A 13298-nucleotide genomic window follows, 5' to 3' on the forward strand; every position below is an offset into this window, starting at 1 on the left:
AAAGGACTCGTGGTCATGCCTACTGGATTATGATTTAGCTAGCTATATGTATCCCCATTATTCTCATACTCCCTTTATTAGGCGTCTTAAATGCTATGAGTTCTTTCAGGTGGGAGGAAAGTTTATTTTACAGAACATAATTTTTCTTTTAGTCTGCCCCAGGTAGCGAGTTTAAATGTCACACATGTAGACTTAGGTGTATGTGTGTGTGTGTGTGTGTGTGTGTGTGTGTGTGTGTAAGAGGGAGCCCTAGTTCTTTGAGTCCTAGGATTCAGTTATAACTTGCCAACATTAGCTATGGATGGAGCCTTGTCCTATGACATTGTGTCGCAGTTGCTCTGCCAATGTGACTGTTTGCCAGGGGATGCAGAGATAAGAAAACTAAGACCATGAATTCCTCAAGCTTTGCCATGAGCACTAAGGCTGGAGATCACAAACTCTAAAGAACCTGCCTGTGTAAGCACTGATAGGTGCACCAAATGACCTGTTTAATTACGACTGCATCCTTGGTAGCAGACACATAAAGTTTTCCTTAAAAACAATCCCTTCTTTTTCTGGTGCTTGTCCAACTGGAGGCCCAGGCTCCATTCCTACTACTGTGAGAAAAAGGAAGAAAGGAAATGTGAGCGGGAGAAGAACGTAGAATTGTAGCACAGACTCACACGCACACCCCTCCGTAAAAATAAACCATTGCCTTTACAGTGTGGTGAGTTGGGGCAGGGCACCCCCTTGTGGTTACTCACGGGAGTAAGCATTTCAGGATACTAAAGAGGGTCCATGGTCTAACCATCTGTCCTTCAGAAATCAGCACCAGCTTTGACACATTTGCAGTGACTATGATGGTAGCAAGTGGATGACATAATGACAGCCCTGTGCCTGCCAACTCCATGCTCAGTGTATGTCAGGTCTGTCAGTCTTTCCTGTGATGGACCCCAAAGCGGCGACTTTGCAGGACTTTAATGGCTGCTGAACGTGGTGCTGCTGACCCAGGGCATGGGGAGCAGAGGTTAGCCAAGTCACTCTGGACTTATGATCCGTCTACATTGCATAGACAGACACACTAGCAAATGAGAGACATCTGGGAAATAAGTGACCGGCTGGAGCCACTTGCTGAATGAAGCATCCAAGAAGGCTAAGAAATTCAACTCTATGTCTCAGGCACCAACCACGGCTGAAAAAATGAACTGTTCACAGTCTGGGAGATGTTCTGACATATCCTGGTACAATGGAGGTGGGGATTTTCCAAATCCTTCTCTTCGCTGTCCCCACCCAGTGCCCAAGTGTTCCCTCTGTGTACCAACACCTCTCTCCCTGTGGGCCCACCCTAGTAGCAATGGGTGGTATCCAAAATTTTCTTCCTTTATCAAAAGGAAAATAAAGACCCCCCCCCCAATGATTACTTGTCATTATGGAATGCAGAGCAGGAAACTATTGGTAGTCACAAATTGCTCATGGTAGGAGGCAATGGGCTTAAAAGCCGTTCCTGGGGGGGGGGGATGTTTAGGACATCCCCAAGGTCAAGGTATTGCATTGTACAGGCCACTTTGGAAGCAGTGCACGCTCAGACTGCTGGTAATGCTGGAGGTAGGTGCACCCTAAGACTGCTGGTAATGCTGGAGGTAGTGCACCCTAAGACTGCTGGTAATGCTGGAAGTAGTGTACCCTAAGACTGCTGGTAATGCTGGAGGTAGGTGCACCCTAAGACTGCTGGTAATGCTGGAAGTAGTGCACCCTAAGACTGCTGGTAATGCTGGAGGTAGGTGCACCCTAAGACTGCTGGTAATGCTGGAAGTAGTGTACCCTAAGACTGCTGGTAATGCTGGAGGTAGTGCACCCTAAGACTGCTGGTAATGCTGGAAGTAGTGTACCCTAAGACTGCTGGTAATGCTGGAGGTAGTGTACCCTAAGACTGCTGGTAATGCTGGAAGTAGTGCACCCTAAGACTGCTGGTAATGCTGGAAGTAGTGTACCCTAAGACTGCTGGTAATGCTGGAGGTAGTGCACCCTAAGACTGCTGATAATGCTGGAGGTAGTGCACCCTAAGACTGCTGGTAATGCTGGAAGTAGTGCACCCTAAGACTGCTGGTAATGCTGGAAGTAGTGCACCCTAAGACTGCTGGTAATGCTGGAAGTAGTGTACCCTAAGACTGCTGGTAATGCTGGAGGTAGGTGCACCCTAAGACTGCTGGTAATGCTGGAGGTAGGTGCACCCTAAGACTGCTGGTAATGCTGGAGGTAGTGTACCCTAAGACTGCTGGTAATGCTGGAAGTAGTGCACCCTAAGACTGCTGGTAATGCTGGAGGTAGTGCACCCTAAGACTGCTGGTAATGCTGGAGGTAGTGCACCCTAAGACTGCTGGTAATGCTGGAGGCAGTGCACCCTAAGACTGCTGGTAATGCTGGAGGTAGTGCACCCTAAGACTGCTGGTAATGCTGGAGGCAGTGTACCCTAAGACTGCTGGTAATGCTGGAGGTAGTGTACCCTAAGACTGCTGGTAATGCTGGAGGTAGGTGCACCCTAAGACTGCTGGTAATGCTGGAGGTAGTGCACCCTAAGACTGCTGGTAATGCTGGAGGTAGTGCACCCTAAGACTGCTGGTAATGCTGGAGGTAGGTGCACCCTAAGACTGCTGGTAATGCTGGAGGTAGTGCACCCTAAGACTGCTGGTAATGCTGGAAGTAGTGCACCCTAAGACTGCTGGTAATGCTGGAAGTAGTGTACCCTAAGACTGCTGGTAATGCTGGAGGTAGTGCACCCTAAGACTGCTGATAATGCTGGAGGTAGTGCACCCTAAGACTGCTGGTAATGCTGGAAGTAGTGCACCCTAAGACTGCTGGTAATGCTGGAAGTAGTGCACCCTAAGACTGCTGGTAATGCTGGAAGTAGTGTACCCTAAGACTGCTGGTAATGCTGGAGGTAGGTGCACCCTAAGACTGCTGGTAATGCTGGAGGTAGGTGCACCCTAAGACTGCTGGTAATGCTGGAGGTAGTGTACCCTAAGACTGCTGGTAATGCTGGAAGTAGTGCACCCTAAGACTGCTGGTAATGCTGGAGGTAGTGCACCCTAAGACTGCTGGTAATGCTGGAGGTAGTGCACCCTAAGACTGCTGGTAATGCTGGAGGCAGTGCACCCTAAGACTGCTGGTAATGCTGGAGGTAGTGCACCCTAAGACTGCTGGTAATGCTGGAGGCAGTGTACCCTAAGACTGCTGGTAATGCTGGAGGTAGTGTACCCTAAGACTGCTGGTAATGCTGGAGGTAGGTGCACCCTAAGACTGCTGGTAATGCTGGAGGTAGTGCACCCTAAGACTGCTGGTAATGCTGGAGGTAGTGCACCCTAAGACTGCTGGTAATGCTGGAGGTAGGTGCACCCTAAGACTGCTGGTAATGCTGGAGGTAGTGCACCCTAAGACTGCTGGTAATGCTGGAGGTAGGTGCACCCTAAGACTGCTGGTAATGCTGGAGGTAGGTGCACCCTAAGACTGCTGGTAATGCTGGAGGTAGGTGCACCCTAAGACTGCTGGTAATGCTGGAGGTAGGTGCACCCTAAGACTGCTGGTAATGCTGGAGGTAGGTGCACCCTAAGACTGCTGGTAATGCTGGAGGTAGTGCACCCTAAGACTGCTGGTAATGCTGGTGGTAGTGCACCCTAAGACTGCTGGTAATGCTGGAGGTAGGTGCACCCTAAGACTGCTGGTAATGCTGGAAGTAGTGCACCCTAAGACTGCTGGTCATGCTGGAGGTAGGTGCACCCTAAGACTGCTGGTAATGCTGGAGGTAGGTGCACCCTAAGACTGCTGGTAATGCTGGAGGTAGGTGCACCCTAAGACTGCTGGTAATGCTGGAGGTAGGTGCATCCTAAGACTGCTGGTAATGCTGGAGGTAGGTGCACCCTAAGACTGCTGGTAATGCTGGAGGTAGGTGCACCCTAAGACTGCTGGTAATGCTGGAAGTAGTGTACCCTAAGACTGCTGGTAATGCTGGAAGTAGTGTACCCTAAGACTGCTGGTAATGCTGGAGGTAGTGTACCCTAAGACTGCTGGTAATGCTGGAAGTAGTGCACCCTAAGACTGCTGGTAATGCTGGAAGTAGTGCACCCTAAGACTGCTGGTAATGCTCGAAGTAGTGTACCCTAAGACTGCTGGTAATGCTGGAGATAGGTGCACCCTAAGACTGCTGGTAATGCTGGAGGTAGTGTACCCTAAGACTGCTGGTAATGCTGGAGGTAGTGTACCCTAAGACTGCTGGTAATGCTGGAGGTAGTGTACCCTAAGACTGCTGGTAATGCTGGAGGTAGTGCACCCTAAGATTGCTGGTAATGCTGGAGGTAGGTGCACCCTAAGACTGCTGGTAATGCTGGAGATAGGTGCACCCTAAGACTGCTGGTAATGCTGGAGGTAGGTGCACCCTAAGACTGCTGGTAATGCTGGAGGTAGTGTACCCTAAGACTGCTGGTAATGCTGGAGGTAGTGCACCCTAAGACTGCTGGTAATGCTGGAGGTAGTGCACCCTAAGACTGCTGGTAATGCTGGAGGTAGTGTACCCTAAGACTGCTGGTAATGCTGGAGGTAGTGCACCCTAAGACTGCTGGTAATGCTGGAGGTAGTGCACCCTAAGACTGCTGGTAATGCTGGAAGTAGTGCACCCTAAGACTGCTGGTAATGCTGGAGGTAGTGCACCCTAAGACTGCTGGTAATGCTGGAGGTAGGTGCACCCTAAGAGTGCTGGTAATGCTGGAGGTAGTGCACCCTAAGACTGCTGGTAATGCTGGAGGGCCCTGGCGGCCTCTCAGAGAAGCTGATGTCTACCCACCAAGAAAACATTAAAAACAACACCTGAACCCATAAGTTCAGCACTGTTACCCCATGGAAAGGGGAAAGGCTAAAATCAGCTGTGGTAGTTTGAATGTAACTGGCTCCTATAATTGCCTAAGGAGTTATGTTATTAGGAGAAGTGGCTTTGTTGGAGTAGGTATGGCCTTCTTGAAGGAAGTGCATCACTGTGGGGGCAGGCTTTGAGGTTTCCTATGTTCAGGATACCTCCCAGTGTCTCAGTTGACTTCCTATTGCTTGCAAGATGTAGGACTCTCAGCTACTGCTCCAGCACCACGTCTGCCTACATGCACCCCTTGCTCCTCACCATGATAATAATGGACTGAACCTTTGAAACTGTAAGTGAGCCACCCCAATTTAATGTTTTCCTTTATAAGAGTTGCAATGGCCATGGTGTCTCTTCACAGCAATAGAAACCTAAGATACCAGCTCATTTTCTCCTTGCGAGCACCAATCTGTCCTCACTTCCTCCTTGAAAGCAATAGGAAAAGGGTTTAGAAGTGATACAAGTGTCCCCGTCCTTCAAGTTTAAAGTTGAGCTGGAGAAAGCTCTGACCTTATGTTCTTATTTTTTCTGGGTTCCTAGTGACCCTCTGTGGTGGGAGTCAGCTTCTCTCCTCAGAGTTCATCATCTGCATTTTACTCTCTGCCCCCTCAGGTTCCATCATATGCTTATCACCCCCAGATATGCAGGAGGAAATCTGAGGACCTTGCAGGTAGCATAATCTATATTCTTCCCACTGGACTCCTTCATGTCTGCTCTATTTTATCTTTCCTCTTATTCTGTGGAATAAAGCAAGAAATGGAAGAGAAGGAGAAGAGGAGAGGAGAGGAGTGAGGAGGAGAGGGGAAAGAAAAGGAAGGGAAAAGAAGGGAAGGGAAGGGAAGGGAAGGGAAGGGAAGGGAAGGGAAGGGAAGGGAAGGGAAGGGAAGGGAAGGGAAGGGAAGGGAAGGGAAGGGAAGATTTATACACAGTTCCCAGATCTTCTCACACTCAGAGAGCCGAATCTTCCTAAATTCAACCAGGACCGTGAGCAGTTGCTATCTCATTACTCGCTGGCTGTAATTGCCCGGCCACTTCAAGCATGTCAGGCTCTCTTGCACTTGAGAACCTCCACAAATGCTGCATCTGCTGCCAAGAATACTTCTTTTCCCCGTGCGGCACATGCTGACCATTTTTCACGTCCACTAAACTGTCTCAGAAAGACCTTCCTGGCCAACCCCTTGCAACATCTTTCTTCATGGAGCCTACATACAGAAGTGTTTGTCTGAAGGTAGTTCATTTCTTTGTTGTCTTCTACACAAGGTATTGAATTCTGAGAAGCCAGGAGCCATGCAACCGTGACCGGAGCCTAAGATTTAGCAGAAATATAATACATTCTTGGTAAAAGAGTGAACCTGACCTATTAAAAGCCTCCAAGAAAATGGTATGTATAAGAACATACTGGGGAAAAAAAATAAAACCAGTGAGTTCCAGGCTTGCCAGGGCTATATAGACCCTGTCTCAAAAAAGCAAAAAGTTAACAGCAACAACACCAAAAAAACAAAAACAAAAAACAAAGAAAAGGCCAACTAAATTTAAAAGGTAAATAATGCAACTGAATGGGGGTTGAACTGAAGCCACATCTTAGAAGGCTGAGTGCCAGCATTAGGATATGGCTGCTAGTCTCATCCTCAGTCACCTCTGACCTGGACCATGCTATGAGTTTTATGTGGACCATGCTATGAGTTTTATGCCCCCAGGCATGTGGTGGTTTAAATAAAAATGGCCCCCATAGGCTCATGTATTTGAAAGCTTAGTCACCAGGGAGTGACTTCATGCTATATGAAAGAATTAGAAGGATTAAGTGTGGCCTTATTTGAGGAAGTGTGACACTGGATATGGGCTTTGAGGTTTGAAAAGATTATGGTGTCTCTCTCTCAGCCTGAAGATCAGGATGTAGCTTTCAGTTCCTGCTCCAGCACTACGCATGCCACCATGTCCCACCATGATGAAAATGGACTAAACCTCTGAAGCTGTAAGCAAGCCCCAACTAAATGCTTTCTTCTATAAGAGTTACTTTGATCATGGCGTCCCTTCACAGCACCAGAACAGTGGTTAAGCCAAGGCAGAGGGTTAGGAATAGGAGCTTATTGGGAAAAAAAAAAGCAATCCAAGCAATGAGTTTCACGTCAGCCAGGCCTAAATAGACTCTGTTCTTGTCTCAAAAAAATCAAAAAATAAAACATAATAATAATAATAAATTAAAAGATAAATAACACTTGAGTGGAAATATAAGTTGAGGCCACATCTTAGAAGGCAAAGAGCCAGCGTTAGGATTTAGGTTGCTGGCATCTACCACCCTCTCTCACCTCTGGCCTGGGACTATGCCACAGACTGGCTTTTGGTCCTGGCTTTCCTATCCACAGACATAGTGACTTAGGTTTCCTTCCAAGAGCTGAAAATACATTGAAAGTTTAACTTCTGCAAGGCAGAACACGGTGACCAAGGGTCTGTAAAGTCCCTTTGCAGTGGTCCTTTTTGATACTTCACATTAGCTCATATTGCTTCTTCCATCCAACTTCTGCAGCCATGCCTGTTCCTGGGTTCTCAGCACTTTCCGCCAGGATTCTGAGTCTGAAAAAGAAACAGAAATAACAGAGGCTCCTGGAACTTCCCGAGAGTCTTGTGCAACTATGTTTCTCTTGGGTCTTTTCTTAGCACCTCTTCTTTATTAAAAATACCTCCTACCCTTCATCATGCTCAAGCAACCACAGGCAAACTCTGCTTTTCTCGCTTTTCTGTAGCATTCTGTTATTTATCACAGGTATGAACTGTATCATTCATAAACAAGTGGCCCCTAGAAAGCTAAAACCAAATCCCAGTGATATATAAGAACACACATGAGTAGCACAATAGATGTGTGTTTATGGAATAAATGTATGTATAAATACAATGTGTTAGCCAAGTACTTATCGTTTCTTCTCTCAACCTAAGCAAATATAAACTTTAAGTATTTTTTATACATATATCCTTTTGTCATCTCTATATAAATACTGATTTTTAAAATAGTTTTCCCTTGAACTAACCTCTTCTGGACAATATATATATATATATATATATATATATATATATATATATATATATATATATATATGCTTTGCATGTGTGCATTATCATATGTGTACACACATTAGAAGAACCATTCCTTTTTCACTCAGTATCAGCGTAGTGCTTTCTCCTTACTTTCTGGTCAGCTATGGGAAAGGGAAACTCATAAAATGAAATGCTTTATGTTAATTCTTATCATGGTGACAGCACACTCTAGGCACTCAATACGTGTTAACTTTATCACAACAGTGCTTACATGTTTCGCTATAAAAACGTCGAAGTCCTCATTTTCACGATAGAATGAATCTGAAAGACTATTGAAACTAGACACCCGGAAGCACAAATATCTAACTTGTCATTTAAAAGAGCGTGTGAGTATAAAGTACCAGGAAGAGAAGGCCATTGGATGAGAGCCTGAAACAGGCGACAGAGATGACAACAGCACAGGTGTTACAGTCGAGGGCAGTGGGGAAGATTGTTTGATTCTAGAATAGAGACGCTTTGAAGCACACGATGTTTCCTGTCTGGAGAAGTGGCAATGGGATGAAAATGGGGCAGAGATGGAGACGTAGATTTGGTCCTCTACAGAACACAGATGTAGGGAGAGAGGACTGGAGATGTGCCCTTACATCCCAATATTGCTACTATCTACTGAAGGCTTCTGCCTTCGCTTCACCTCCCCAAGCTGTGCTGTCCAAGAGCCAAAAAAGACCTGAGTAGGATGTTCTGAGCCCTCACAGGTAAATGTTTAATTTGCTTTAGAAGAAGGTCTCTTTTCTTTGACTCGGAGGCCCATTGAGAAACTTATATATCACATGTCTTCATTCCTTCTAACTACCTTTAAAAGACAAGAAGAACACATCAATTTTAGTGATGGGAAAATTGTCCTCTCTTCAGGTGGGCTTAAATCAGGCTTATGAGAAACATTGTTGATGGCTAGGACTGTTGGGAGCAGTGAAGCCCCAGATCCTGAATTTCTTGTAAACAACTTGTTTTCCCCTGATCTGAGTGCCTACAGCTGCTCTGAGCACGAGACCCTCAGGAGTTCCTGATGGCAGGAGAGTGGTTTCTGGTGGGTTTGGCTGGGGCGTGGCTATCTCTATATAAGCTGCCCCTGAACACAATAAAGGGGGTATTATTGGGGCATTCCTGTTTTAAGGATGACCTGTGTCTCTGTCTCTCCCTGAACACAATAAAGGGGGCATTCTTGGGGCATTCCTGTTTCAAGAGTGACCCATATCTCTGTCTCTCTCTGTCTGTGTGTCTTTGTGTGTCTCAATCTCCAGCCCCTTTCCTGGTTCACGAACTGTATGGTGGCGCATAGAGTGCAGACGAGCATGGTGCACCACATAAGATGAGATAAGCCCTATGACAAGTTAATATTCTAGTTTGTGAGGGTCATTGGGGTGGGCTGAATGATGCTGCCTTCAAAGGTATGCACATCCTGACCCATGGTACCTATAAGCATGGTGTTTTTCATGGCAAAGGGGATTTTGGACATATGATTAGAGATCTTGAGATAGGTTAGAATAGGTTACTTAAGTGAGCCCATTGAATCTCAGCGATCTTTATGAGTGGGAGACAGGACTGTTAGAATCAGGAAAGGAAATGTGGTAATGGAGGTGGGAAGAGAGGGAGGAAGGAAAAGAGAGACAGGGAGGGAGAGGATGAGAGAAAGAATGAAAAGTAGCCCTTATCTTTGAAGATAAAGGAAAGGGCTATAAGACTGTAAGTGCAGATGGCCTCTCAAAGCTAGAAATAACATGATAACATGAACACAGGACCTCTCCTAGAGCATCCAGAAGAAACGCAGCCTTGCCAGTGCTTTGCCTTTACTAGAACTATAAATAATAATGATAATAATACATTTGCAATGGGACTGGCAAGATGGCTCAGTAGATGGAATACTTGCTGTGCAAGTATAGGAACCATAGTTTGATATGAGAACTCCATCAGCCAATATTAAGATACCGGCCCACTTTGGGCCACTTTGAGCTGAAATCTTAAAGGCTATTGACTAAAAGAGTTCCCACAGCAAATCCCTCTTTTGTCTAAATAAGTGGGCTTAGTATCCTAAAGGCTATTGGCTGAAGGAGTTTATATCCTTAGTACCCATAAAATCCAGGTTGGCATAAGAGCCACCTGAAATACCAGCCCTCAAAGGGGATCCCTCGAACAAGCTGGCTAGCGGCACTAGCTAAAATTGGTAAGCTCCAGGTTCAATGAGAAACCTTGTCTCAATAAATAAAGTGAAAAGCAATTGAGGAGGCAATAAGACCTACACACACATACACACATTCACTCACATACACACTCACACCAGTTACATACATGTGAAAAGATGTTCACAATGCATTCACATGACACACATGCATACCACCCCAAAGTAAACAAAAATAAATCAATTTGTGTTTGTTTACTCCCCTATGTTGGTAATAAGTTGTTATAGCGACAATAGAAAACTAACAATGTCTTTAACCTCCAAGGTAAGGCATATAAGTTTTCAGGAGGGATCATCCAAGAGGCGGGAGTACAAGGAGAAGCCAGGGGAACATCCTTGTCTACATTGGCATGATGCTCTTCATGCTCAGCCTTTGCAGGTGATGGGCTTGAGGCTGTGCACCAGGTTGGTCCAGGATAGTACAAGGTCATGTCTGCTGCCTCAGTATGGAATCATTGGCGATTCCTTTCATCTTGACAAATGCCTGTTTCTGGATACACAAAGAGATTCACTGATGATACATTAGACATGAAGTCACTGGCCTCACCTTACACCCCTCGGACAAGCTTTGAGCCTGGATCTCAATGTAGTCCCAAATGTGATCCCCACATCTTTATGTGGCAATGAAATCTCAGGAGAGAACACATTTGGATGATTGACAGTGAGGAAAGCAGACATTTCAATAATAGACGCAGTACTCAAAATCCCTTCCTGGCACAGCCGAAGCAAGGAAACTGAAATTACATTACCTAATGAAAACAGCGATTTTAATATATGATAGCTCTTACAGAGGTGGCAGTTTGAGAGATGGTGCTTTGTATTGTTTTGATTTAACTTGATTCATTTTGGCTTTTAGCTGTGCTTCTGGGCAGACTGGTGATAGAAGCAGAGAGCTAGGGAAAGGAAGGGGTATGGGACAAAGCAAAACACAAAAGCATACAGGCAAGAGTGAAGGGAAGGGTCCTAAGCTCCAGACACCTTGCCACCTTCTCCAGCTTTCAAGAGCATCCAATAAGTATCCCAATAACCTTCGATCTCAAGCTGCCCGCTTTTCAAAGACAGGTACAGCTGAACAGTGGGGCACGATTGGATCCTGGGTCTGCCCTAGCGGGGTTCTGAAGAGTGTCGGGGCGAGAACGTCACGTGCTGCCCAGCTCCATCACACGGGACCAGAGGTGGACTGAATATGTCACTCAAATTGACCCTAAAGGGATGAAAATTAAACTGCTGACAAAATGAACGTTATCAAATTATAGGAAGCTATTTAATAGGCTCAAGTTCACACCTACCTTTGAAGGGCTTTAAGGAGAGTCTGTCTCCCAGCTGTTCTCGGCTCTTATCTAACAAGCAATTTCTTAGGCAGGACTATCACCGCCTTTAATACAGGATGTCTCTCACAAGCCCCTCCTTTTTCTCTCTTCTTTTTAATTCCTCTTTGGGGAATTCTCCAATTCCCCGAGACACCACCCTCAGACTCCCGAGCCTCCCTCTTCATGAAGCTGTAGCTGATCTCCATCTGTTCTCCACTCCCTCTGAGTTACCAACATTTCCCTCCCTCTTCCTTTCTCTGCACTCCAGACTTCCTAGGGGAAATACTCACTTGCCTCCCAAGATATTTTTGCAGTTGGTGACGGAAATAAAGAGAGGAAAGGGGAGACACAGGGGAGGAGAGGAAACCGGAGTTACAGTGCGTGAGGAGACAGAGGGAAGTATGGGGAGGAAGGTTGGGAGGAGCGTATGAAGGAGACACGAGGAGAGGCCTGGTGGCCAGGCAAGGGGAAAGACCACCAAGCACTCCTGACTGCTCTCACTTATGCCTGTACTGGGCTAATGGTTCAGAGAAGCTGAAAGGGGGCCTGTGGAAAGTCGTAACACTCACCAAACCCTTGACAGCAGCTATTCTTTACAGAGACTGTGAACAATGGCCTGCCTGCCAGTGTCTGACTGGAATAATAGCTGTACCTACAGGATCATTTGGAAGACTGATGGTAGAGGAAACCCCGTTTATCTGCCAGCACTCATTTCACGAGTCTCACTGTCCTGTCAAGCCAGGGTGGGAAATATGAATGAATGCAGCCTTGCTAATTAGCCATGCTCATTGGGTCCTTGTTGTTTCAAAGCAAGGACCCCACCCACCTCTGCCCGGTTCCTCCACCTTTTCTTATTTGCCGGACTGTGCTGACACCTATTCCAGGTGCATCCAGAAAGGTCTTGGATACTGTGAGGCAAAGCAGGCCTGCAAACCCTGGAAACTTTGCTGCTGGCTGTGTGGGAGCTCATTTCTCATCCATTCAGCCCCTCATCTTCTCTTCCTGCAGCCCCTGTCTCAGCTGCCTTTTGTTGTTTCCGTGCTTCTGGCCCACCTGGGCTCATATTTCAAAGGCTACATTACTTTCCCTATGCTATGCCGAGTTCCTGTTCTCTACTTCAATGACAGCCACTTCTCCTACCATTTTTATGACAGTATTAAGCCAGATATTGCCTCTCTGTGCCATGTGTATGGGCTTGGAGAATGTTGAGGCACTCTATGGCATTTCGGTACATCTGAGACCCTTGGCTGTCATTCAAGACCCCTTTCTAAGAATTCATATGGGGGAATGAATCAAAGTGAGACCTGGGAAAAGGACAAAGATGGAAGGCCAGGCTCATAGGATTTCCCTGTGTAGAAAGATACGGCCCATGCTCATTTCCACATTTTTTCGGTTACCATCCTGAACCTCTCCATAATTTTTAAACAATCCACCAAACTGTCATGTTTGTAGCTAGACTTGACAATTCAGTGGCTGGTTTCTGCCACAATTGGTAGACAAAGGGCAGAGTCGTGAGTTAATAAGGTCAAACTGAGAGGCTAAAAATCCCCAAGGTTTCTGTAAGTTGAGAGAAGCGAAAAATCTGCCCATTTGGCCAGGGAAACATAAACAGCAAAAGATGACTTTTTATTTTACTTTATTTCTTATTTTATTTATGATTTTTGTGCTGTTGGGGAAGAAACACCGGCTTCCTATCGGCTATGCAAGTATTGCACTGAGCACACCCTCAGCCTGAAGCAGCCTGATTTTAGTGCACTGCTAAAACAAACGTTGTTAACCTGCAGACACCAGACAGTCGTAAACTCCTCAGGGTAGCGGCTTCACCAGTGATAGCTTTTGGGAC

Source organism: Microtus pennsylvanicus, chromosome 14 (assembly GCF_037038515.1).
Source record: "Microtus pennsylvanicus isolate mMicPen1 chromosome 14, mMicPen1.hap1, whole genome shotgun sequence".
Lineage (NCBI taxonomy): Eukaryota > Metazoa > Chordata > Mammalia > Rodentia > Cricetidae > Microtus > Microtus pennsylvanicus.